At 42.8% G+C, this 25,179-nt stretch overlaps 1 long non-coding RNA gene across 2 annotated transcripts in view; it reads right to left on the bottom strand.

Annotated features, from left to right (window-relative positions):
• Positions 1–24,780, bottom strand: part of LOC308481110 — a 30,259-nt gene extending 5,479 nt beyond the window's left edge. Inside the window, exons 1-2 of one of the 2 annotated variants that reach the window (XR_013988455.1) lie at positions 24,643–24,663; positions 6,909–6,976 (exon numbers count right to left, since the gene is read on the bottom strand). This is a non-coding gene — a long non-coding RNA (uncharacterized lncRNA). Of the gene's footprint in view, positions 1–6,908; positions 6,977–24,642 lie in introns of both variants that reach the window. The other variant, XR_013988454.1, reaches the window with a different exon arrangement.
• Positions 24,781–25,179: the final 399 nt, after the last annotated feature.

Below are 25,179 nucleotides of genomic sequence, written 5' to 3'. Positions count from 1 at the left end.
GCTGATCTTGGACCCAGCAGTCTGGTGACTTTGGGAGTTACAAGATGTGGAGTGTGGCAGGGATTCATTTTTTCAGTTGTTACATTTATATCCCACTATTCCCTCCAAGGGGCTCAGGGCAACGCATACCCTTCTCCCCATCCCATTTTATCCTCACAGCCCTGTGAGGGAAGTAGCTATAATTACAAAACCATTCAGCTTTCCTGCTTTCCCAAACCTCTCCAAGAGTTGAGCAGCCATGCAGCCACCACCACATCCCCTTCCCTGCGGCCATTCCCCTAATTCCCTAAGAACAGCAAATAGGGAGCAGCTCAGGTTTAACTGAGGCAGCGCCTTAGTGAAGCCAGTAGGAAGCATCTCTACAAAGAAGGCAACTTGGAGTTGCCACATGGCATCCAGAGACTTGCACTAAGGTTTATTGATCTAGCAGGAGCTCAAACAGAAACAATTTCTCCAAGCCATTCCCCTAGACCCTTTGCATGCTCTCTCACCTGCTGCGCAACACACCTGGAGACTTGCTCATTGCAATAACAGCAGGGCAGGTTCAGGTGGATTATACAATGGATGGGGAAATGACAGAACAAACCACACCTGCTTTGTCACACACACACCCCTTTAGTGGGGACTTTCAAGGTATCAAGTCAATGTCCAGGCTGCAATCTGGCAACCCTCTGAGCATTCTCTAGGCCACAGAGGCTCCAAAAGAATTTTGCAGTTATGCAAATTAACTGAGCTGTGAGAACCTAGCCTCAAGGAACTCATGCAGAAACGGAGTTTTCAGTCTTTAGTGTTCCCATGCATACAGGGCCGTTCTCTCCCCCCCCCCCCGGTTGTGTACAAAATAACTCTTTGCTGTCCTTTCCTTCCTTTGTCCTTCACCACCGTGAGATCACCAATATATTCTTTCAACAAACCTCCATATACAGTACTGGGTTCCATCCATAAGAGGAAGGAAGTTACTAATGCAGAGTTTGTCCCCAAACCTTTCTTTAGCCTTACTCAATTCAAAAAACATGCATCTCCTTTCACTTGTATTATTCCCTGTGCAGGTAACCAGTTGAACCCTATTCGTGATGGGGATAGGGAATTGCAATTATGCCCCTTCACTTTTCTGTCTCGAGACATAAATTACTTGTCAGAAGCATTATTTAAAAAAAACATCTATTTATGATTAATTACTTCTCCCATCATCTTATTTTTTATTTCCCCCCCAACCTGGTCTTTCCATCCTGCCATGATAGGTGTGGTAACACATGTTACAATTTCTGCCACTGCAATTCTTGTTATACCAGTCCTATCTATTCCATATGCCTGCAGGATAGGGTGACATGCTCCATCAGGCTCTTCCCTCAACCTTCTTCGACTCAACTAACAGCAGCCATTCCATCAGGCTGCTGAAGGAGAGACGGTACTGGAAAGCTTTTCCATTGCCAGAAAAATTTCACTCTTCTCCTAGAAATCTTTCCATTCAAACTGGTCATTATAAGAACTCTAAGAACTAGTGCCCAAGTGTGCTTTTCTTCCCTTCCTCCCACCCAGTCAGTTTTCCTTTTGTGCTATATCTTTTAGATTTTAAGATAGGGGTTTATCGCTGATTAGTACAAGATGCTCTGGCAGCCTTTTTCTGCTGAAGAGCAAGATTAAAATGTTCTGGATATATACCGTACTTTTCGGTGTATAAGACGAGGTTTTTTATTATAAAATTATGTTTAAAAATGTGGGCTCGTCTTATACACGGATAGTGCATTGGGGGGACATGGGATTGGTTGCTGCCCCGAGCCAGAGATTGTCAGTGGCTATTGGACGTGCTTTTGATGGCTGCGGCAAAGGCAGTCGTTGATTGGCTGTTGCTGCGGGAATTGGGCATGTGTTTTGGGTGAGGGGACAGATGATAGCTTGATGTTGCGAGACATGTGAGTGGCATCATAGGTCAGGTGGGTGAGCGATTTTCGGCAAACCCCATATATATATATTCAAATTCTTATCAGATTGAAGCAGTTCAGCTGCTCAAGCAAATAACAGAACTAGTCACTGACTCAAACAGAGAAAGATGAATGCTTGAACACTGTAGGGCATTTAAAGATAATCTTAACATCTATCTCAGAGTGTACTATATTTTTCGTTATGTTTTTTCATAACTGTTGGATCCCTTTTGCTACTTGAGGTTCAGACCATTTTGAGAGGTCAAATGGGAAGGGTGTCTCCAAGCCGCATCAGAGGGGCCATCCCTCCGCCTCAGGGATAGGCTCTCAGGGGAAATGAAAGGCCCGCAGCTATGCAGGTACGCAGAACAGGACCCAACCTGGAGAATGTAAAGAGGTGGGGTTGATAGAGGGACAGGCAGGTTCTGAGGCATGTGGTTCCCAGGAGAGCTTGAAAGGTAAGCATCAGCACCTCAGGTTGGGCCTTGAAACTGACTGACAGCCAACAAAGCCATCACAGAATTGACTGAATGTCTCCCTGTCTCCTGATATCCATCAGGAGACAAGTGGCAACATTATGAACTAGTTGGAGCATGTTTCCTCAGTGATGAGTAAACGATCCCATTCTAGCAAAATATTTGGAAGCATATACAAGACCATATGTCTGAGCATAAAGCACAACTTTTTTCTACAACTTCCCGCTTGCTTCAGTCTAATGAAAAAATGGCTGCATCCCTCTGAATTCCAGCAGCTGGGGATCACAACTGGAGGGGGACCACTATTGCACCCAGTTCCTTCTTGCAGATTGTCATCGACATCATGAAAAGAACTTGATGCTGGACAGTGATGGACCTTTGGCCTGATCCAGCAGAGCTGTGCTAATGTTCTTGTAGTTGACCACCCCAGTCTGATAGGATCAGGGTTGCTGGGGCAGGCCCTGCCTTTCACACACTGATGGTTCCTTTGTGCATAAAGTTTGTGCATGTACAACTTAGTTTACATGTAGGCTCTGCACACAAAGAAACAATCAACGTATGATGGTCAGGGTTGAGGCCAACCATGGCAGTCTCTAATTAAAAGTAAATACATAACAATAATGAACGAAGTACAGAAAAGCAGGGATGTCTAATGGAAGGAATTATGCCATTTGTTCCTAGTGATGTTACAGTGCTGTCCAATAAATGCTAGTGACAATCATGCAACCACAAGGATCACGACGAAAGCATGGCAACAGCAAAGGGATGAGAGGTTAAATTTTGTTTTCCTAGCTAAAACATCTTGCAGTGGCAATGTGGGAGAAATTCAGAACAAGAATACAGCCTTATCTAGACTGGTGTAGCAACTAAATAGTATAAATGCACTGTGCTGAGCTCCTGCCCTCAGCAACCAGAAATGATTGAATTTTGGTAGCAATTTTCCAAGCTAATGTGGATAAGTCCTTGAAGGCATTCTTAGCTTCACTTGTGGAAACATACCCAGTTCTGTGTGCAGAGTTTTTTCAAAGTTAATGAATATTGCTAAGTAGTCACTGTTGTAAACATACAGTTTTGGAAAAATTCCACGTTTCTACTATCACCTTGTTTAGTTGCCAGGCACCATATTTATCCTGGGTTGTGAATGATCAACATTCCAAGACTCTTCATTTCCTTCTTATTAGTCCAATATTGTTGGACTGATTTGGCATGCATTGTTCAATGGAATCACAGTGGCATCTAATGCTCCAAGTGAAAGTAAGGATCCAGTGTTTTCACCACTGAATACAGTATCAGAAGCAACAAACTATAAATAAATTGTGTCTTTTAAAAAACTACGTTGGTCCTTTAAAGGGTGAGGTTCTTTAATATAGCTGTCATACTGAAAGGAAACAAAGATAAAATATTTATTAGGAGATTAAAATCCCTTAATTTATTACGGTGTTCTCATTTTCTGGTGTGCACATCGTTCCACCTCCTGCTTAACACTCCCATTTATTCCTTGAATCATGTTATTGCAACACTGAAAGTGTTGTTTAAGCCATATTTTAAAGTTACATATCTGCCATTAGTTTTCCAAATGAGTTCCAAAGGTCCTCAGTTTGACTGGTACCCTGATCCTAAACATTTCCTTCCTTGTGTCTGCTTGTTAAGTGTGATGACAACAACAACAAAAACAAGCAAACAAACAAACAAAGGAGAGACTGTGAAAATGCAATGTCTGTTGCAATATTTGCACTCAGTCACAATGTCCGTGTGTTCACAATGTGGGTCAGTGTGTCTTCTTATGACACCTTTGGAATATTACTGAAGTGACATGCTAACACTATCTTCTTGCATTGTCTATTGCTACCTTATATATTCAACATACACGCAAAACATGGGGTGTTAGGGGAGGAGTAGTAAGCTAAAAAAAAGGTGATGGTAAAGGACCCCTGGACAGTTAAGTCCAGTCAAATTCAACTATGGGGTGTGGCTCACATCTCCGCTTTCAGGCCGAGAGAGACAACCTGTCCACAGACAGCTTTTCCAGGTCATGCGGCTAGCATAACTATACCGCTTCTGGTGCATGGAACACTGTGATGAATGCAAGAGCACACAAAGATGCCATTTACCTTCCTACCACAGTGCTACCTATTTACTTGTGTTGGTATTCTTTTGAACTGCTCAGTTGGCAGGAGCTGGGACAAAGCAACAGGAGCTCATTCTGTTGCACGAATTCGAACTGCTGACCTTACAATCAACAAGCCCAACAGGCGCAGTGGTTTAGACCACAGCGCCATTCGTGTCCCCTGGAGGGGTAGTAGCTCTGGTGGGAGACACCTTGTGCTCCTTATGGGGGTAGTTTGTCCAGCCAGTGTGGTGTAGTGGTTAAGAGCAGTGGACTCGTAATCTGGTGCACTGGGTTCGCGTCCCCGCTCCTCCACATGCAGCTGCTGGGTGACCTTGGCTAGTCACACTTCTTTGAAGTCTCTCAGCCTCACTCACCTCACAGTGTTTCATGTAGGGGAAGTGAAAGGAGAATGTTAGCCACTTTGAGACTCCTTCGAGTAGTGATAAAGCGGGATATCAAATACAAGCTCCTCTTCTTCACCTTTGGTTCCCACCCTGCACTCAGCTCTCACCTGTGTCTCCTAGAAGTTGTCAGCATGTGACAGTGGCCACACACTGAGCTATGATAGCCATCTTCAAATGTGGTCTGTCACATGAAAGAGGGAGCAAGCTTGTTTTCTCCTGCTCTGGAGGGTAGGACTAATACCAATGGCTTCAAGTTACAAGGAAGGAGATTCAGACGAAACATCTGACAGTGAGCTGTTTAACAGTGGAGCAGTCTTCCTTGGGAGGCTGCAGACTCTCCTTCCTTGGATATTTTAAAGGAGAGGTTGGACGGCCATCTGTCATGGATGCTTTAATTTAGATTCCTGCTTTGTAGTGGGTTGGACTAGATGATCCTGGGGGCCCTTTCCAACTCTATGATATAATGAAATGCACTGGATTTGAATGAAAGGAGACAATTCCTTCCCTGATTCACAGCATTTTACAGGCAGTTTCAGAGCAAACCGTGTGATGCTTTCATGCATGATTCATCTTAAAGGCACTTGTGGCTACAGACGGCTAGGTTACTATAGTGCTCTGGGGGGAAAAGCAGTACAGCATTGTCTAATATAGTCCATGGCATGTTTTTTCAATACTAGCCTGGCATTTATTTCTAGTAACAAATGACTGTGATCCTGATTTCAGACTTTTTTGCATGCTGTGTAGTGATATAAACTAGAGCAACATAGATCAGACGTATGACTCTTGCTCTACCTGGTTCCACAACCAGGTCAAAAATTGTGCTGAAGTTGAAAAACAAGTGAATATTGTACTGGGGACTTGCTATGCCCCTCCTTTCCCCCCTCCATATCTTCTCTCCCCAGCCAGCCACCCCTAATTCTTTTGCATGTTACAATATCTCTCTTAATCTTTGTTGTTTCTGTTTGAAAATGGAATAAAATTAAATTGTGCTGAATTCAGTACTGAAAGTTCCTTGACAGTTAAGCACCTGGAGGATGGGTTGAATATTTGGCACAGCTGATTGAATGTCCATGGGTGCTACAGTGGGTTGGAAGGAGACTTTCTAGAGCAAATGGGCATGGTGGCAGCTACAGAATGACCTGCACAGAAAGCAGCTAGGGACATCATGAAGGGACATCATACCTGTTTTGCAGGCAGAAGGTCCCATATTTGGTCCCTGGCATGTCCAAGCAGAGCTGGAAATGTCCCCTGTGTGAAATCCTGGAGAGCAGCTGCCACTCAGTCTTGACATTATTCAGATAGATGGACCAATGGTCTGATTTAGCAGCTTCCTAAGTTCCAGAGATCTGCAGAAACCCCCCACAAATAAATCCCTCCCAAACCCACAGTTGCTTATTGCCTCTATCAGGAACTATTTCAATTAATTGAGAGCAGCCAAGTCTGTGGTAAAACATACTGGGTGTGACCCAGCTGAGTTAACCACTTTTAGGCCTTGGCGATTTGAACGGGACAAAGTAAAGTGCTTGCTTAAATCTGCTATAAATATCAATGGGCTGTGACCAACTTCAGCTGGAGTGTGCGCATACTGTATTAGCTAACTAGAGCTCCACCTGGTGGCTAACCGCTTACTGATTTGGCACTAACACAGCTGTCCTGGACACTAGTTTTACAGCCACACATCTTCAAGGTTTGTGAAGCTGTGGGCATGTACCACAACTCAAACAACTTTTCAGTGCAGAAGGCTCACAATCACATCAGAAATGCTTGATGGAACAATGCTCAGCCACTAGTGTGTGGCGCTCAGGATGAAAATTAGGCTGATAGGCAAAAGGATTTCTAAAAGGACACTGTCACTAAGGAATTCTATAACTATTGATGATGAATGAACCCTATAGAAATAAATAAGAAGTGGTACAAGGTTGCTAGAACTCTCATTTCAAATCAGCAAAGAGGAACTAGATCCAGGATCTAGTTAAACAGCCTCGGTCCAGTATACCTGAAGGAGCGTCTCCACCTCCGTCGTTCTGCCCGGACAGCACCAAGGGCCTTCTGGCGGTTCCCTCACTGCGAGAAGCAAAGTTACAGGGAACCAGTTAGAGGGCCTTCTCAGTAGTGGCACCCGCCCTGTGAAACGCCCTCCCACCAGATGTCAAAGAGAAAAACAACTACCAGACTTTTAGAGGACATCTGAAGGCAGCCCTGTTTAGGGAAGCTTTTAATGTTTAATAGGTTATTGTATTTTAGTGTTCTGTTGGAAGCCGCCCAGAGTGGCTGGGGAAACCCAGCCAGATGGGCAGGGTATAAATAAATTATTATTATTATTATTATTATTATTATTACTACTACTACTATTATTAGTATTATCATTATCATTATTATAATAATAGTTAGGCCAAATGCTACTAGTACAACTAAAAGAACATTTATTCAAACTCCTTGAGCAATCTTCCTCGCCACCTCAGCTCCCCATTCGTCACAAGGGCCTTTTTAAAAAGTCATTTATTAAATGGATTACTGCTCTTGACCCCATGGAACTTTAGCTTCTTCTTCTTTTACTTATTTAACCTTTTATCCTGCTCTTCAGGGGGAAAAAAGCAAAACAAAAATGTACAAACCTTTGCTTTATAGAGTCACTAATCTTTTCTTGAATTTATAGTAACTTCTGGGTAAACACGCAGAGGCGGAGCTAACTGCTCTGGCACCCAGGCTGTGCACCCGGGGGGGGGGCAAGCGTCCCACGGGGGCAGCGCAGTGAGCACGGGGGCAGCGCCAGCCACGGCGAGCTTCCCACAGGGGCGGTGCCTGCAGCAAGTGTCCCAGGGGGGTGGGGCAGCAATGTCACACACACCCCAGGGATGACACCCTGGGTGGACCACACCCCCGCACCCCCTTCCTCCGCCAGTGTAAACATGCGTGCCATATTAGAAGCAAAAAAACTTGTTCTGATGAACTGGAAGAGCTGCAAAAAGATTCCATTGAGCACATGGATTGACAATATGGACAGACTAGCCACATACGAACGAATTGCATGTCGACGCAATTTAGGAATGGATAAATATGAAGAAATCTGGAAGGAATATTTAAGCGATAAGGCGGACGGTGGTGGGAAGTAGGGGGATGAGAGGTGGGGAAATATTGTTAAAAAGGTGTAGTCATAGGTATATCAGTACTCAAATCTGTCATGTTAAATTGTGTTATTAGTGTTATTGTGGTTTTTGTTGTATGTGTTTTTTGTGGTTGTTGTTTGTATTGAAAAAATGATTAAATAAATTTTTTTAAAAAATGCTTTGGCTTCCAAATGCCAGTGATAAGATCAAACTTGGGTCTCTAGCAATGGACATCCTTGCTGGAGCTGTTGGGAGTTGTAGTTCAGCAACATTTGAGCCAAACATTCCTCACACCTGCCGTTTGTTGTTGTTGTCGTTTAGTCATTTAGTCGTGTACGACTCTTCGTGACCCCATGGACCAGAGCACGCCAGGCACTCCTGTCTTCCACTGCCTCCTGCAGTTTGATCAAACTCATGCTGGTAGCTTCGAGAACACTGTCCAACCATCTCGTCCTCTGTCATCCCCTTCTCCTTGTGCCCTCCATCTTTCCCAACATCAGGGTCTTTTCCAGGGAGTCTTCTCTTCTCATGAGGTAGCCAAAGTATTGGAGTCTCAGCTTCAGGATCTGTCCTTCCAGTGAGCACTCAGGGCTGATTTCCTTCAGAATGGATAGGTTTGTTCTTCTTGCAGTCCATGGGACTCTCAAGAGTCTCCTCCAGCACCATAATTCAAAAGCATCAATTCTTCGGCGATCTACCTTCTTTATGGTTCAGCTTTCACTTCACTTCACACCTGCCCTTACAATCTCCAAAAGGCGTGGCACAAAAGAAAAGGGCTTGGGAGGGAGGAGGAGAAAATAATTTCAGGCACTAGTTCTAGTACCCAAATTCAGAATGATTTTTCATTTAAACTTATTTCTCCTTTTATTGTTATTATTTTTTATATAAAACATACAGATCTTGAATAATTTATAGTGTGCATATAAATGAGCAGCACTGCAGTAAATTAAATCAGGCTTGTCAACACGTGTCTTATTTTGCCAGGAGTAAATAGGAGGTGTGAGTTTCTAACTACTTTCACCTTAATATAGTTTATAGCAGTTCTTGTTCTACCGCTAGTGGAATGGACATGACTCTACAATGTTTTGCATACTTATGCTGGGAGTTAATGTCATGAAAGAGATTAGTTCACAATGACAAGTTAGAATATCATGTGTACAATTAACTGGTAAAACAGTGGATCTGCCAAGCAAAGCTTTAACAAATTACCTTGCAATCTTAAAGCATGTTTGCTCAGAAGTTACTCTAAACTGAATGGTAGTTAGTAGTTGCAGCTTTATTCTCTCAGTGGCCTCTTTAATCTTATCTAAAAATGTATTTGCTATTGAGCAAGTCCACCACCTATGAAAATGGCTAACCTAGCCCTTTTACATTTCCAGCACATATCCAAATATGAAACAGAAGCCTAGCATTATTGCTGGATCATGCCTTTCCTATGGAAGTGTGAAGTCAAAAATGTTCTTTGTACTGGGATATTGAGCACCATTTAGAGAAATTTCCCTCCTCCAGGATGTTAGATCACATGTAATTATTATTGAGCAACACCTTGATTTCTTGCCAACTTATTGATTCTAAACTCTTGCTGATTATTAAATGATCCATTAAATGGACCTATATATGAGACATACATGCCAAAGTTCCATATCTGTTTGTTCAAAGTAAGGGGGTGATTGTTTGACCTGAACTGATAACGCTGCTTTAGTTATTGGAAGGGCCATTTTTAAAAGTAACCTTAACAAGTGCTCTCACTTCCCATGCTTGTTGGTGGTTTAATCTTGAATATATTCAAGAGATGGACCTATGAAATCTCTTTGCTGGCTGTGCCGGCTGAAATTTGGAATTCCACAAACCTAGCGGAAACAATACAATACAATTAGATGCACTTAAACTCACCGATATGACATAGAATTTATCCAGAATTACTGCTTAACAACAGTGAATGGACTGAGAGCAGGGCCAAGCCCTTTTAAACCAAAGAACAGTTTTATAGATTTATGCTTACCATGCTATTGCAAATTGGGGGGGGGGGGAGAGAGACAGAGACAGAGACAGGGAGAGACTGATGCATCTATGCATGGATGGCTGTGTGCAAGTCTAGTTTTTCATAGGAAGTTAAAATAAATATTACTTAGGCAAAAGAAGCATCAAGGCCAACATTTTGATTGTGGGTAGTCAGAAAAAGCACGAACCCCACCCACAAGCTTCAAAGTACAGTCAGACCCATCTTTTTTGTGGGACTCCACAAAACAGGGAAGATTATCTGACTCACAGACACAAGGGGCTGTGTCCAGTGATATCTATGTAGGAGTGGAATGGACTCCCTTTGTCCAACAGGACTTCTTCTTCATTCCCTTCTGCTCTGGAGTGGCAAAGCAATGGAAACACTTGTAAAACATTGGACTCCACCATAGCGAATCAGAAAGTTAAGGCAAGTAATATGACTGTGCACCTAGGTCCAAATTGTGGAGAAGTATTCCCCCCCCCCCCCCCCCCGCATAACCACTTGTTCCAAATAATCCTAATTCTCCACATTCCTGTACTGAATTTAAATGACAGTGATTTATAAGGGCCTTTTCACAGAATCACTTATGCATGCTTGAAATGGATGTCAGCCACGCCTCCACAATACTCCTGCAAGTGAGATTTCAGTAGCTTACTGGCTTCATGTTAGCGGGGAGAGAACTGAGCTATCTGTGATGCAATTGGTCAGTCAGTTAGTTATATTTATTTATTTATTTATTTATTTGATTTAAGGGGGTAGCCTCCCCCGCCTTGCAACTATGAACAATATGCAATTGGAGGCTGTGTGGCATACCTAGCCAGATGGGTGGCGTATAAATAAATAATTATTATTATTACAATTGATTGACTTTATTATTTATTTACAAAGATTTCTAAATGGCTTAATAGTTTAAAATCTCTAAGTGGTATATGAAAAGCAAACATAAAAGCAATAAAGTAGGATAGAAGAAATAGGACAGTAATATTAAGACCAATTAAAAACAGAATTTCAGTAATCACAGGGAAAACCATACCAGCAGCAACTGATGTATCTTTCATGCTAGCTGTGATCTTATTTAGGTACCATTTACAGAAGGAAATCATGTCACCTGGACATTCATGGAATATTTTTTTTAAAGATAAAAATAAAGGTAGGTATTTTACATGTATTGGAAGCCTAATCCCCCCCCCCCCACTTACCTGTAAGTAAGTCTATGGAACTTCTGAGTAAATAAACATGAATACATGAGCAGCATGTATTTGAGTGTAGCACTCCAGGACGGAAAAGTTTTGTTGGGTTGTGTTTTTTTTCTGTTGTTGTTTAAAAACTTTGGCAGCTTAAGCAAAACTTTTAAACTTTTAAACTCTGAACCCTCATGAACTTCATTTGATTTATGAATTATTAAATGTAGCACCAGAATTGGCTGTCTTCTCTTTTCAGCTACAAGAAACTTTACTTTAAAAGCTGCAGGCTTAGTGAAATCGCTGCCTGAAAACGATTACAATGCTGGTTTATCAAAGGAGCATTCCTCATAACATGCGTTAGGCAAAATTTCAGCAAAATTCTTAAGGACAAGTACAGTGGAGTCTTTTAAAAAAATAGATAGGAGCCATAGCTCGATGGTAGAGCATTGGCTTTGCATACATAAAGTCATAGGAATTTAGGAAGCTGCCTAAGGAACTTAGGAGTCAGACCATTGATCTACCTAGCTTAGTATTGCATGGTCTACATTGACTTGCAGTGGCTGCCCAGGGTTTTAGGCAAGGGACATTCCTAGCCCTATCTAAAGATGAAAGGGATTGGGCCTGCATCTTTTGCATGTAAAGGAGATGCTCCACCATGGAACTACACTCCTTTCTTAGGTTCAGTTTGTGGCATCTCCAGTTAAATAGATAATAGAGATGTGAAAGGCTTCAGCAGGAGTCTTTGGGAAATCCACTGTCAGTCAGAGTAAGCCAGGGCCCACATCTGGTGCCCTCCAGATGTACAATTTCTATCAGCCCAGCCAACATGGCTAATGTCAGGGATGATGGGAGTTCTCCAACTGCATCTCAAAGGCACCATGTTGTCTACCCCTGGAGTAGATAACACTGTACTAGATAGACCAATGATCTGCCTCCGAATAAAGTAGCTTCGTCAATGTCTACTATTCCTCTTGTTTGCAATTCAGGAACTTAAACTGAGAATATCTAATAGGCCCATAAAGGTAAAGGGACCCCTGACCATTAGGTCCAGTCATGACCGACTTTGGGGTTGCGGTGCTCATCTCGCTTTATTGGCCGAGGGAGCCGGCGTACAGTCATGTGGCCAGCATGACTAAGCTGCTTCTGGCGAACCAGAGAAGCGCACGTAAACGCCATTTACCTTCCCGCCAGAGCGGTACCTATTTATCTACTTGCACTTTGACGTGCTTTTGAACTGCTAGGTTGGCAGGAGCAGGGACCGAGCAACGGGAGCTCACCCCGTTGCGGGGATTTGAACTGCCAACCCTCTGATCAGCAAGTCCTAGGCTCTGTGGTTTAACCCACAGCGCCACCCGAATGTTGCATTCTAGGCACTGTGGTGGTGGACCTATTTCACAATGTTGCTGTCTTCTATCAAAATGCTATGCATGTTTACACAGAAGCAACTCCCATAGAAGTTGATGGCACTTACTTTTTAGTAAGTGTGCTTCGGACTGCAGCCCAGGTTTGCAGAGAGGCCTAAGACGAAGGAAATGAGTTTGGAAAGGAAACCAGCTCATGGAAAAGGGAATAGCCTGAGTCAGCATGTCAGATATATTTATGTTCTAAGTTGCGGAGGATCTGTTTAAATCAAGCCACTGAAACTCAATACATATATAAACTACAGGCACTACTGATTAATGTGTACTGTGAGTATTCACACGGTAATGATTAATTTTCCCAAAGTTCTGTACCAGAATGCACTCACCAGAGTGCAAAGCTGGGGATAGATATTCTTGAAGCAGAGGGGATTTCTCCACGAGTTCAAAATATCATAAATTTTGGTAACATTTGAAATACGACAAAGGCATAGGCTGACACATTTGAGTGCATGCATAGCTTATGTTTAAAGTGCATACAAATGTCTAATTTATGTTAGCATGTTGGATACTAACTCAGTATTTATAGGTGATTGCCAATAGGGCAGGTAAAATGAATATTATGCCTTTGTTTTGACCCCTCTTTGTGGGTAAGCAGTTCAAAGAAATCTTTCCAGTTCACTTTCCACCAGGAAAAAAGCACTGGAGTAATATGATGTCTAGGGAAATTTATTCATTCATATCTTTGCTTGAGAAGAGACAGAGAGAGAGAGAGAGCAGTGCACTACCTCTAGGCAGAATCATTACAGATCTCTATAGTTTCCAGAAAGCTTACAAGTTCTCCATCTGCTTTTTGTTCCCAGCATCCAAAATAGTCACTTCTAAAATAAAGCCCCTTACTTTCCAGGGCCAAGGCTCACACCTGCAGACTCCACGTTTGATTTCTGTGAAACTCTGCCCAATTTATGTAAATGGCCAGTCATACAGGTTTGGGAGCCAGACGGCCCGCTAATTAAGTTCCTTTGTCTCCATTATTAATAGGTGTACTCCTCAACAGCCAAGTATCCTAAGCAAAGGCAGTGTTCAGGACATATAAAAGGCAACACAGAGCATAGTTAAACTATGGAATCCGCTCCCCCAGGAGGCAGTGATGGCCACCAATCAGGATGGCTTCAAAAGAGGATTAGACAAATTCATGCATTATCAATAGCTACTAGCAATGATTCTGAATACCAGTTTCTGGAAACCACAGGAGGGGAGAGTGCTCATGTGCTCAGGTCTTGCTGGCATCTGGTTGGTCACAGTGAAGAGGATGGCAGACTAGATGGGTGACTGGCCTGATCTTATGTTTTTGGTCATGGCAGAACCAGTCTGACCCAGGCCTCTGCAATCACCCACCAGTGTCACTTTGGGAGTCTTGTTAGGTACGATACAACACTGATTGTGTAGATAAGTATGGTAAATACAGGGACTGATTAGCTTTCCAAAGTTGGAACACACCCGCCCCGCCCACGCCCCACCCCGCCTCCTAGCTTGAGTTGAGAACATTTTGAATTTTGAAAGGTTTGCTGCTATTGTTTCTAAATGGCTTGACTGAAGGGAGGAATTGGCAAGGCTGGGGGATGACAGAATGGTCCTACATGGCTAAAAACAGGACAATTGCCAAGTTGGGAACTTTGCCAAAGACAAAAACTCTTCAAAACAAAGGCTCATGCCTTTAGTTGGACTATGTCATTTAAATGAGTCTGAGTGTTTTGCTTGGGAGATAACAGTTTGTACTGACTTAGAGTTTTTTAGAATAATATCATCATTGTGAGGCAGAGGACAATTAAATCCATTTGTTTCTGACTATGACTTAGTAAATTTTTGGTCGAAATAAAAAAAATTCCTTCCTGTAGCACCTTAAAGACCAACTAAGTTAGTTCTTGGTATAAGCTTTCGTGTGCATGCACACTTCTTCAGATAAACAGTGTATCTGAAGAAGTGTGCATGCACACGAAAGCTTATACCAAGAACTAACTTAGTTGGTCTTTAAGGTGCTACAGGAAGGAATTTTTTTTATTTCGACTATGGCAGACCAACACGGCTACCCATCTGTAACTAAATTTTTGGTGAGTTTGTCAGTGAATTTCGAAAATGAAAAGTGCTAAGCCTGTCTGGATATCACACTGACTAACTCCTCATCCTTCTTCAGACTTGGAAGATACTTTCCCTGATCTCATAAATAGCATGCTGATTATGATTACTAATTGGTGTGATGTACTCTGTACAGAAGATATTATTATTTCACATATTCAGGACTGAGTTATGCACTGCAAATTTGTTTTGATGTGGCCTGGCTCAAGGTTTTGCTAGCAGGGTATGACGCCCTGAACAGTGTGCACAATGTGCACAAATGATGTTTTATTTATTGGTTGGAATATTTTATCTTTTAATTTAGAGAAATAAAAGTTTTGGATATTGAAAAGTCAAATTGATTTTGTGGGGAAGGAAAACTGCACGCAACTAGAAGCAACTGTTCCCCACATTTAAAAACTTTTGAATAAACTATGTGTTCCTGCAAACAATTTATGAATTCACACATTTTTGTCAAGTGTCATGGTTTATTTTCTAAGAGATATTGAGTCAGTCTTGGGACCTTGGGGTGAAGGGTGAGTCATTAATAATAATGTTGCATGACACCCCAATCTCTGGAACAAGGGACAGCAGAGACTGTGGTTCTCTGTGGTATGTTTCCAAGCATAATTGGTGTTGACCTTTAAAGCCCTATATGACTTCAGCTCTGTTTACCTGGGAGAACATCTCCGCCCCCATCATTCAGCCTGGACACTGAGGTCCAGATCTGAGGGCCTTCTGGTGGTTCTCTCATTGCAAGAAGTGAGGTTACAGGGAACCAGGGAGAGGGCCTTCTCAGTAGTGGCGCCCACCCTGTGGAACGCCCTCCCACCAGATGTCAAGGAAATAAAAAACAATCTGACTTTTAGAAGACATCTGAAGGCAGCCCTGTATGGGGAAGTTTTGTTTGATGTTTTACTGTGGTGTTATAATTTGTAGGAAGCTGCCCAGAGTGGGTGGGGAAACCCAGTCAGATGGGCAGCATATATTATTATTATTATTGTTATTTAATTATTATTACAACAACATATATACAACCTGAGCCTATGATGGAGGGGGTCACAGCATTAACACCCCAAGAGGTCTTTCTTCTCCCATAGCCACAGTCTTGGATTCAAGCAGAAATGAAGAATGGCTCTCACTCTTTGGTTTCTGCCTGCTTTTAGCCCAGCTCTCTTTCATACTAGCTACAGTGGTACCTTCGGTTAAGAACTTAATTCGTTCTGGAAGTCCGTTCTTAACCTGAAACTGTTCTTAACCTGAGACACCACTTTACCTAATGGTGCCTCCCACTGCCACCACTGCGCAATTCCTGTTATCACCCTGAAGCAAAGTTCTTAACCCGAGGTACTATTTCTGGGTTAGCGAAGTCTGTAACCTGAAGTGTCTGTAACCTGAGGTACCACTGTATTGTTCTTCTCACTACCAACCAAGTGAGGGAGGGGCCCCACACATTTGGCCTCTGGGTCAGAGCAACCTCCTTGGTCAGACTATGGACAATGCTTAGGCCCATTACCAAGAAGTTGGCTTGACTAATTTAGCAACGGAATCCTCCATTAGTTTTTAACCCTTGTTGGATACAGGACTCCAGGGATTAGAAGGGACTCAGGCACCATACAGGCCAACCCCCCAACACATAACAACAACAACAACAACAACAACAACAACAACAACAATCTTGTCTGAAAACCATACTTGGAGAAAATTTATATTTTTCAATGGGGAGACAATGGCACTCTGCACCTATGTAATGGCACTCTTTCCTAAACAATTGCTGTATGAGTCTTATTGTGAGGGAAACTGCAAGGTGAAAAATTGCAGCCCTACCTAGTCAAAATGGCATCAGTCACCACTGATGAATGTGCAATAAAAAGGATTTCTGGAGATGCTCCACTTTCTTTCCCTCCTGAAGACCTAAATATATTCATCTGTAGTGATCAGCACAAATAACTTGCATTGTGTCATACTTCACACATATACTTAATACATATCTACACACAGATACACCCCCCCAATATGTAACATGATATATCCTACTGAACTGTGCTCATTTCGAAACAAGCACTTTGCAACAACAGGAAAGTGTTGCTTGTTCCAGCGTTCCTGTACTTGTTCCAGCAAACACTGTCAACGCATAACCACATTAATAAGAGCAAAGATAAAAGGCATAAAGAATGGGGGGGGGGCGCTGAATGAAATTCTATGGACACTGAACAGCCCAAACTTGGCAAACACATAATGTCAACAAAATATGTTATAACTGAGCTTCTGAAGTAAGAGAAAGTGGAAGGGAAAGTCAAGGCTAATGGTGGCTTTGCACATTAAGGAAATGGGAAGAGGAAGCACGAGTGAATCATGGGTCTGTTTCTTGCGCTTCCATTGTAATGCGCACAGAGGAAATGCACACATGTCCCTTTCAGAGACATGCAGGAAAAACTCACACAGTGTTCATGGGAAAGAGTGTTACATTCCCCTTTGTACATGTTAGGCCAGAACCATCAAAAGGGATATGTGTGAGAGATGCCATACCATACACACAATTAGTAAATATGGGAATTTTAAAAATGTAAATAGTAGGCGTGTGAGCAGGGGAGATCTGGACTGGGACCCTGGTGGGAGGGCTAGGGGGCTTTAACTCTTTGCCCCCTATTGTAGTCATAATGGGAAATGGGTACCCACACCTGCAGTTTGCATAGGAAGCGAAGCTTCCATTTACACTATATGGTTCTTTAACTTCTCACTACTGCTCCTTCATGGTGTGAAAAAGTTAAGACATAAATGAAGACAGACCAGGAAAGAGCTTAGAATAAGACCCTCCTCTATTTTCACATGGAGCTTGCATTTTATCACCTCTACAGAATTGAGTTTGAGAAGGAAAAATATATAGTGAACTTTTAAGTCATTGGTTTCCTTTATAATTTGGGGCTTATCATTGTAGTCTAACTGCATCGCAAATAAAACTCAGCAGAACATAGAAGGAAAACAATGCTGCCACCCCCACAAAAACCACTGAATTGTACCTCAGCAGCAATATATACAGAACCACTCTGCTGCATAACTGCAGCCTCCCCCACTCTTGCTGCCCCATCAAAATGATCGTCACTGTCAGCTATAGTAGCTTATTAAAGGGAGGAGCTGCTTGAGCTGAGTACTGCTCCAGTGAGTGGCTAGTGCTTTCTCATCTGACTGGACTTCGGGTGGCCAATATACTGTACAATCTTAAGTCCCACAATGTTCTCTGAGGCTTTTCCCCAAGTAAGCATATGTAGAAGTACAGCCTTGCAAGGCTCTTTCCCCATAATATGTGCTCTATAATGTATATGAAGCAGCAGCAACAATATTCAAGATCCAAAATATATCTATTTAGATTTTATTTTGTTTTATGACTAGACTCACATACTTTTTAAACTCTTAAAAAAATCCTTAGGGGGGAGTTAACTTTGTCTCTACTTCATTTATTTGGTGGATTGGTTTGCATTGGGAGCTATTTTAAGGGGAAATCGGCAAAATCGGCACTGCCAACATGGGCTGCCATACACCTGGTTTTTGCCAGACATTCTGCCCAGATGCTGCTGACAACTGCGGTATTCCTGATATGTCTGGAAAATTCCAGATATATGGCAACCCTAATTTCTATCCTGCCTGTCTATTCTGAAGGGACCACAATGCAGCTTACACAAAAATACAACACAGCACAATAACACTGGGGCTGCTTCTGCCTCCTCCAACACTACTGGCCCTCAAGTGGTTCATTGTCTGTCTCCATGTCCCTTACTCACTCCCCCCAGGGCAGGAATGGCATAGTTGTGGTTCTCCAGATGTTGCTGTCTTCCAATTCCCATCAGCCCCAGCCAACATGAATGGGTGATGGAGTTGTACTTCACTGACACCTGGAGAGCCACATATTGCCAGGTCTGCCTCAAGGTGTTCTGGGTTTTGTGCTTGGCTATTCCCTTTCACAACAAGGGCAGAAGAGGAGGAGCCAGGCATTCCAGCTATCAGGGCCGTCTTACCCATAGGCTCTAGGGGTGTGGGGCACCCGGGCGCTGGGCTCTCAGGGGCACCAGGCCGAGAGTCAGGGGCCCGAGAGATGAGTCTGGGGAAGAGCCTGCCCGTCGGTCAGAGCGCCATGACGGGCTCTTCTGTTGCAGGTGGCTCTGCACCGCGAGTTCAGGTACGACCGAGCCAGCGAGACACTGAGGCGGCCGGCTGGCTCTGCCCTCCTGCGTGCCTGGGACTGGGCAACTGGGGGGGGCCCTCCGGGCGGATATTTGCACCCCAGCACCGCATATGCTTAAGACAGGCCTGTCAGCTATGACATATGACACCCTTCAACTTTCCCAAAGCATATGTTCATTCAGAGAATGTTTCGTATGAACCTGGATTTCATAGGAACTATAAGTTAGTTCAGAGGAAGCAATCATGACCTGAACCTGAGAAGCAATGGCTGTACCCACTCAGAGCCTAGTTCATATGGACTAGGACTAGGATGCCATTAGCAATGGCATCAATGGCTTTTTACAAGGAAACTGTAGGGGATATTTTGGAATGGGGTCCAGGAGGCATTGAGGGGAATTTTCTCTCCACCCCCCTCACTGTGGTCTTGATCCAGTTCACCCACCTTGCCCCTCCTATTTGTTTTTAGGGTGGTGGGGAGAGCTCACATTGCTAATCATGTTAACAGCTACCTGAATGCCTTGCATTCTCCAGACCAATGCATCCTGGGGAAAGACTGAGCAAAATACAATTATAAATTGAAAACCATAAAGATAACTTCAGATGATTGCACAACAATTACAAACCCATGTGTATAGAAAATAAATCTGGAGATATAAAGTTTAACTAGGTGCAAGCAATACAGTGCAGATAACGTTTCACAGGCTTTACAAAGCTAAACATTTCATCAAGCGACGCTAGCAGGAAAAGCCACTAAGCCTGTGTACGTTTTACTTTATTGGGAAGTGTGTTGCTATGATTGATAGATTGCACCTCCAGATTGAGAATCCTTTGGTGTGGGCCTGGTTTCCCACTAACATTCCTCTCAGACCAGCTTCCCTGCATGGAAATATTATGGGTTGCATCCAACTAAGTTCCACTCAGACTGGACCCATTGAACTTGATGGCCCTATGTAATAAGCGAGAGGCCGTTAATTTCAATGGGTCTACTCTGAGTAAAACTTAGTAAAGGCAGCAAAAACCTCCATTTGCCAAAACCAGGAAAATCCCAAACCACCTACTCTACTCACTTGGCTTTCTAAGGAGTGGGAAATTACCTGTATGGCCAAGTTGACAAACTTAATTAGAGTGAGAAAAGGCAGACAGAATGATAAATTTTGGGGGGGGGGGGAATTGAGGGGGTGTACACATGACATTTTAATCCAGAACCAATAGAGACTAAGTACTCATTTTTTCTACGTAGTCTACAGCTAGTCTAGATATATGGAATATTTTTTTACCCTGGAAAGCACTTCTTGAGAAGCTGGTTTCATTCCAAGATTAAACTCTCATTGCAGAGTGATTCTGCATTACCCCATTTGGAAACAGATAAAAACAGACATAGGTGGTGCCAGCAACGGAAGGGACTGCACACCTGCCCAATAACACTGATTTGCAGTAAAGCCTCTAAGCAGTTTGCGAGAAATATTAACATTGCCAATAGAAACAGTTACAAACAATAAAAATCATGTTAAAATAATTAAAGTCCACAGTAAAAAAGATTAAAAGACATCAGTATCTATGCATCTGGACAGGCTTGCCGCTTGCCCGAACAAAAATGTTTTAAACGGGCGACAAAAAGAGTACAACAGAGCTGTCTGCCTAACCCCAATAGGCAGTGTGGTGCTGCCACACTAAAAGACCAGTTTCTCACAACTGTGGAATGAGAATTATGTGGCACCTGTAACAGTTCCAGTTCCACAGACTGAAGTGATCAAGTGGGCACAAGTAAAGGCATTCTTGCAAGACGTAAACTGGTCCCAAGCCATTAGGGACTGTTGATGTTAATTGTTGATATCTCCAGTGCTTTTTTTCTTATTTTTTTTTTAAGGGGTACTCTCATTTTGACTCAAGAAAAGCACAATTTTATAGTTCAAATCAGGGAAAATAAATACAGTAAGTCATGGGTAGGCAAACTAAGGCCTGGGGCTGGATCAGGCCCAATCGCCTTCTCAATCCGGCCCGTGGATGGTCCAGGAATCAGCGTGTTTTTACATGAGTAGAATGTGCCCTTTTATTTAAAATGCATCTCTGGGTTATTTGTGGGGCCTGCCTGGTGTTTTTACATACCGTATTTTTCGCTCTATAAGACGCACCAGACCACAAGACGCACCTAGTCTTTGGAGGAGGAAAACAAGAAAAAAAATATTCTGAATCTCAGAAGCCAGAACAGCAAGAGGGATCGCTGTGCAGTGAAAGCAGCAATCCCTCTTGCTGTTCTGGCTTCTGGGATAGCTGCGCAGCCTGCATTCACTCCATAAGACGCACACACATTTCCCCTTACTTTATAGGAGGGAAAAAGTGAGTCTTATAGAGCAAAAAATACGGTAAGTAGAATGTGTGCTTTTATTTAAAATGCATCTCTGGGTTATTTGTGGGGCATAGGAATTCGTTCATTTCCCCCCCAAAAATATAGTCTAGCCCCCCACAAGGTCTGAGGGACAGTGGACCGGCCCCCTGCTAAAAAAGTTTGCTGACCTCTACAGTAAATTTACAAATGTACAAAGATTTACAAAATGTTTAGGGGTATGCATACTCCTGCGCCCCCCCCCCAAAAAGCACTGGATATCTCTAAATGGAAAAGTGTGTCCAGTGTGTCATAGAAACTTTAACAAGTTCGTTTCCCAATCTAACGAAAGAATTGTACATTTTAGATCATAGTTTTTCTTTGTTTTGTAAGAGTTCTTTTTCAAATCATGAGCTTTGGTCCAGAAAACCATTTTTCCTGTCTATTTTAAACATTTCATATAACTGATGATATTGTAGCCAGTCTGTAACATGGCTCCTTACATTTTCTATTGATTTCCATTAAGGTTCCCCCTAAAGTGAGGCAATTCCATGTAAGTTTCCCATTGTCTATCCATATTAACTCTCTTTATTGTAATAGCCTCAATAGGAGATATCCATAGAGGTGTTTTCCTTTCCAGCAAATTTTTATATTTCTCCCAAACTCTATAAAATTCTTCCTTAAAATGTGGTTCATAAAACTTTTATAGATTTTCGCCTTCCCATACCAAAGACATGCATGCCAGCCAAATATTAAATCATGACCCTCTAAGTCCAGGATGTCTGCATTATCCAATGTAATCCAATCTCTTAACCAGCACAAACAGGCTGCCTCATAATAAATTTGCAGTACTGGCAGGGAAAAGCCTGCAGGGCAAAGCAATTCCAAAATCAAGAAAAGGCAGGTGGGAGAGATGAATAGTGAGAAACCTGTACAATATATTTATTCACAGATCTTTTTTAATAGTATTTAATTTTTTCAAAAGAAAAAGAAAATGAATAGTCCTGTATTAATCATGCCCAATCATTTCAAGGGGTCAGCTTGAAATGACTAATGCTGGATACAATCCTGTGAAACCTGGGTGCAGATCTTCAGATGTGATGTGCATTTATGTTGCTCATTGACGAACATGCTGGGGAGCAGCGGTCAATGATGGTCATCTATATGCTTTTGTGCATAGAGAAAAATACAGGTGTTTGAAATTGTTACATGTGACATTTGACTGCATGCTATTTCAGACATTTAATGCTTTCCATGTAGGAAAAACATCACATGCAGAGTGCTCCTCAAGTTGCTTCCACACGGACCTACTGATGTCACAGAGAGCATTTTGCTAATCTATCAAAAAGGACTGCGTAAAAAGGCAGCTTCCGCTTTCCTTTCATTCTGTAATCCTAGCGCTGGCATTTCAGACATTGAGTAAAGATCTCAGGAGAGTGCCTGCAGTGATAAGTAGCCACAATGTGTAGGAGGACTGATGCTGCTACTCAGCTGGTCAACCAGTGTTCCAGGCTTCCTGAAAGAAGACTGGTGGGTGTGTTGCTCCAAGCTATTTTTCTCTGGAAATTTTAATTAAGGGTTTTGGTTTTTAAAAGCTGATAAGTTTCTAAATAGGAATTGTTGATAAAAACAGGTGGAAGACTATGCTTTGATAGGACTTTGTTACTACTCCTTCAAACTATCAGTCATTTCCCCCCTTGTATGTTTGCTACAATTATTAATACTGTTAGGAGTTTGTAGGTGCCACGGTTTGTGGGTTCAAGACAACCAGATGAGCCGATAGCCACATTTGTCAAATATATTTTGAAAAGGTCTAATGTCGAAACCTCTGCCCTTGGGCCCAAAAGCCATTCCAAACTCAGGCCTGAAAAGTAGGGCTGGTGAAAAATTCAGTTTCATTCACGTTTAAAGGCATTTTAAAAACCAAATTCTGACTTACAAAAAGAATCAGAACTGAAACAAAGCCTTCTTTCAAAATTCACATTTCTCCAAATTTTGCAATTAAGTTCTCCGGTCATGTAATGTGTACAGAAACACATATACTGGGGTGAAGTGTCCATTAAAAAGCAATGTTTCGGTGAAGATGGACGTATAAAAGTGCATTACTTTGATGGAATAGTTTAGCAGAAATGTGTACATTTGACAACAGTGCATACAAACGTGTATTAGGAGAAGTATTTCTTCACACAGCAAGTAGTTAAACTATGGAACTCACTCCCACAGGAGGCCACCAACTTAGATGGCTTTAAAAGAAAGTTGGAGAAATTCATGGAGGATAAGCTTATCATTGGCTACTAGCCAGGATGGCTATTCTCTGTCTGCACCGGTCAGAGGCAGTGAAGCTTCTGAACACCAGTTGTAGGAAACTGCAGGAGGGAAGAGTGCTCTTGAGCTTGGATCCTGCTTGCTGGTTTCTCCCAGGCATCTAGCTGGCCATTGTAAGAACAGAATGGTGGACAAGATGGACAACTGGCCTGTCCAGACTGCTTTTCTTACATTCTTATGAGAAATTCATGCTAAAATGCTGGTGAATTTTCATAAGGACTTTTTAAATAAAATAAATAAATTGCAAACTCAACTGGAAATGTGGAATACTGAAATTAAGATGGGGAAAACGAGAAACCGAGAAAAACTGAGAAAAACCAAGAAAAATGAGCAGTCACCCATCCCCACTGAATATAATTGCTGAAGAAGTTGGAGCCATCAGTTAAATTTCTTGCCTAAAGAAGGATCATTCTGGGGGAGGATGAAACAAGGCAAAATTGGGGCCAACTCTGCTTTCTGCTGCCATGGAGTGTTCCCTTGAAGAATGTATGACATCATTCTACGGGCCCTGCCATGAATCAAGCCTCCCAGCCTCCTACCTGTTTTCAAAACAGGGCCCACTGTTTGGTGTGCCAACGTGAAAAAGAACCCAACTCTCTTTGGGTGACATCTTTGCCTTTGTCTCCGTCGTCTCTCGTGCCTGCAGCCTGCTCCCGGCTCTCCACCAGATCAAAGGGAGCAAGAATAAACATCTCCATCTCTTTTCTCCCCTCCCTGCCTCAACATATTCCATCTAATATGACTGGTATTTTTATTGTGGAGAGGAGCAATTTGTAAGGAGAAATGAAAATCTACAGCATGTCAGTTCGGTACGGGCTAATGATGTTTATACAGACATACCACACTGATGGAATAGACCCAACATTCCCTTCACTGTGCAAGACGGGAAGGGGGGGGGAATGAAAGACAGAAAGGAGTGACCCAAGCCTCCCTTCCCCCTGCCTCTTTCCTGCTCAGCAACCTGTACTTGACCCTCCCGCGCCTGGCTCTGCTCAGACTCCGTCCCGCCCAGCCGGAGCCAGAGGACTGATACCAGGCAGCTGATGCTCTCCCTCATCCAAAACACACACTCCTTGAAAACACCCACCCACTGCATACTTGGAGGAGAGGGGGAAGGGGAAGGAAAGACTGACCCACCTCTTTGGGGCTTCTTTTTTGGAGCCGATTGGATGTACTTTCTTGCCACTGGTGCTCTTTGCCAAAAGATTCAAGTGTCGAGGAGAAAGTGGCCCACTTGAAAGTGGAAATAGTTTAGATGCTTGGGGAGTGGGGGGATGTTTGGCTGAAGTGTTTAAGCTGACTGACTTCATCCAGGACTGCATTTAAGCACCTCATACATAAAAATGGCCTGGTTTTCTAAGAATGCTTGACTCCTGCCAGAATTGTTGGTACACAGCATCACTGGAAGTCACAGCGCTTATGTCATCACACTCATTAAAAAAAACCCACACACACATACACACAAAATCAGCTTATGAGTGTGATAGAGGAGGGAAAGCAAGCTATCTAGCGCGTGCGCACCCAAATATAAACGTGGGCTGGTCTCTGTCAGGCTACAGGGTTAGAGGTATAGATAGGGTTTTTGGCACTGTCACACAGTCACAACTATTTCAAGGGCTGGAGATAAAAAGGAAATACTCAACTGAGATCCATGTGGGGTATTTCAGGATGTAG

Source organism: Podarcis pityusensis (assembly GCF_964106645.2).
Source record: "Podarcis pityusensis genome assembly, chromosome: 7".
NCBI lineage: Eukaryota > Metazoa > Chordata > Lepidosauria > Squamata > Lacertidae > Podarcis > Podarcis pityusensis.
Note: the sequence above shows the minus strand (reverse complement) of the source record. Positions and strands in the feature narration are given on the sequence as shown.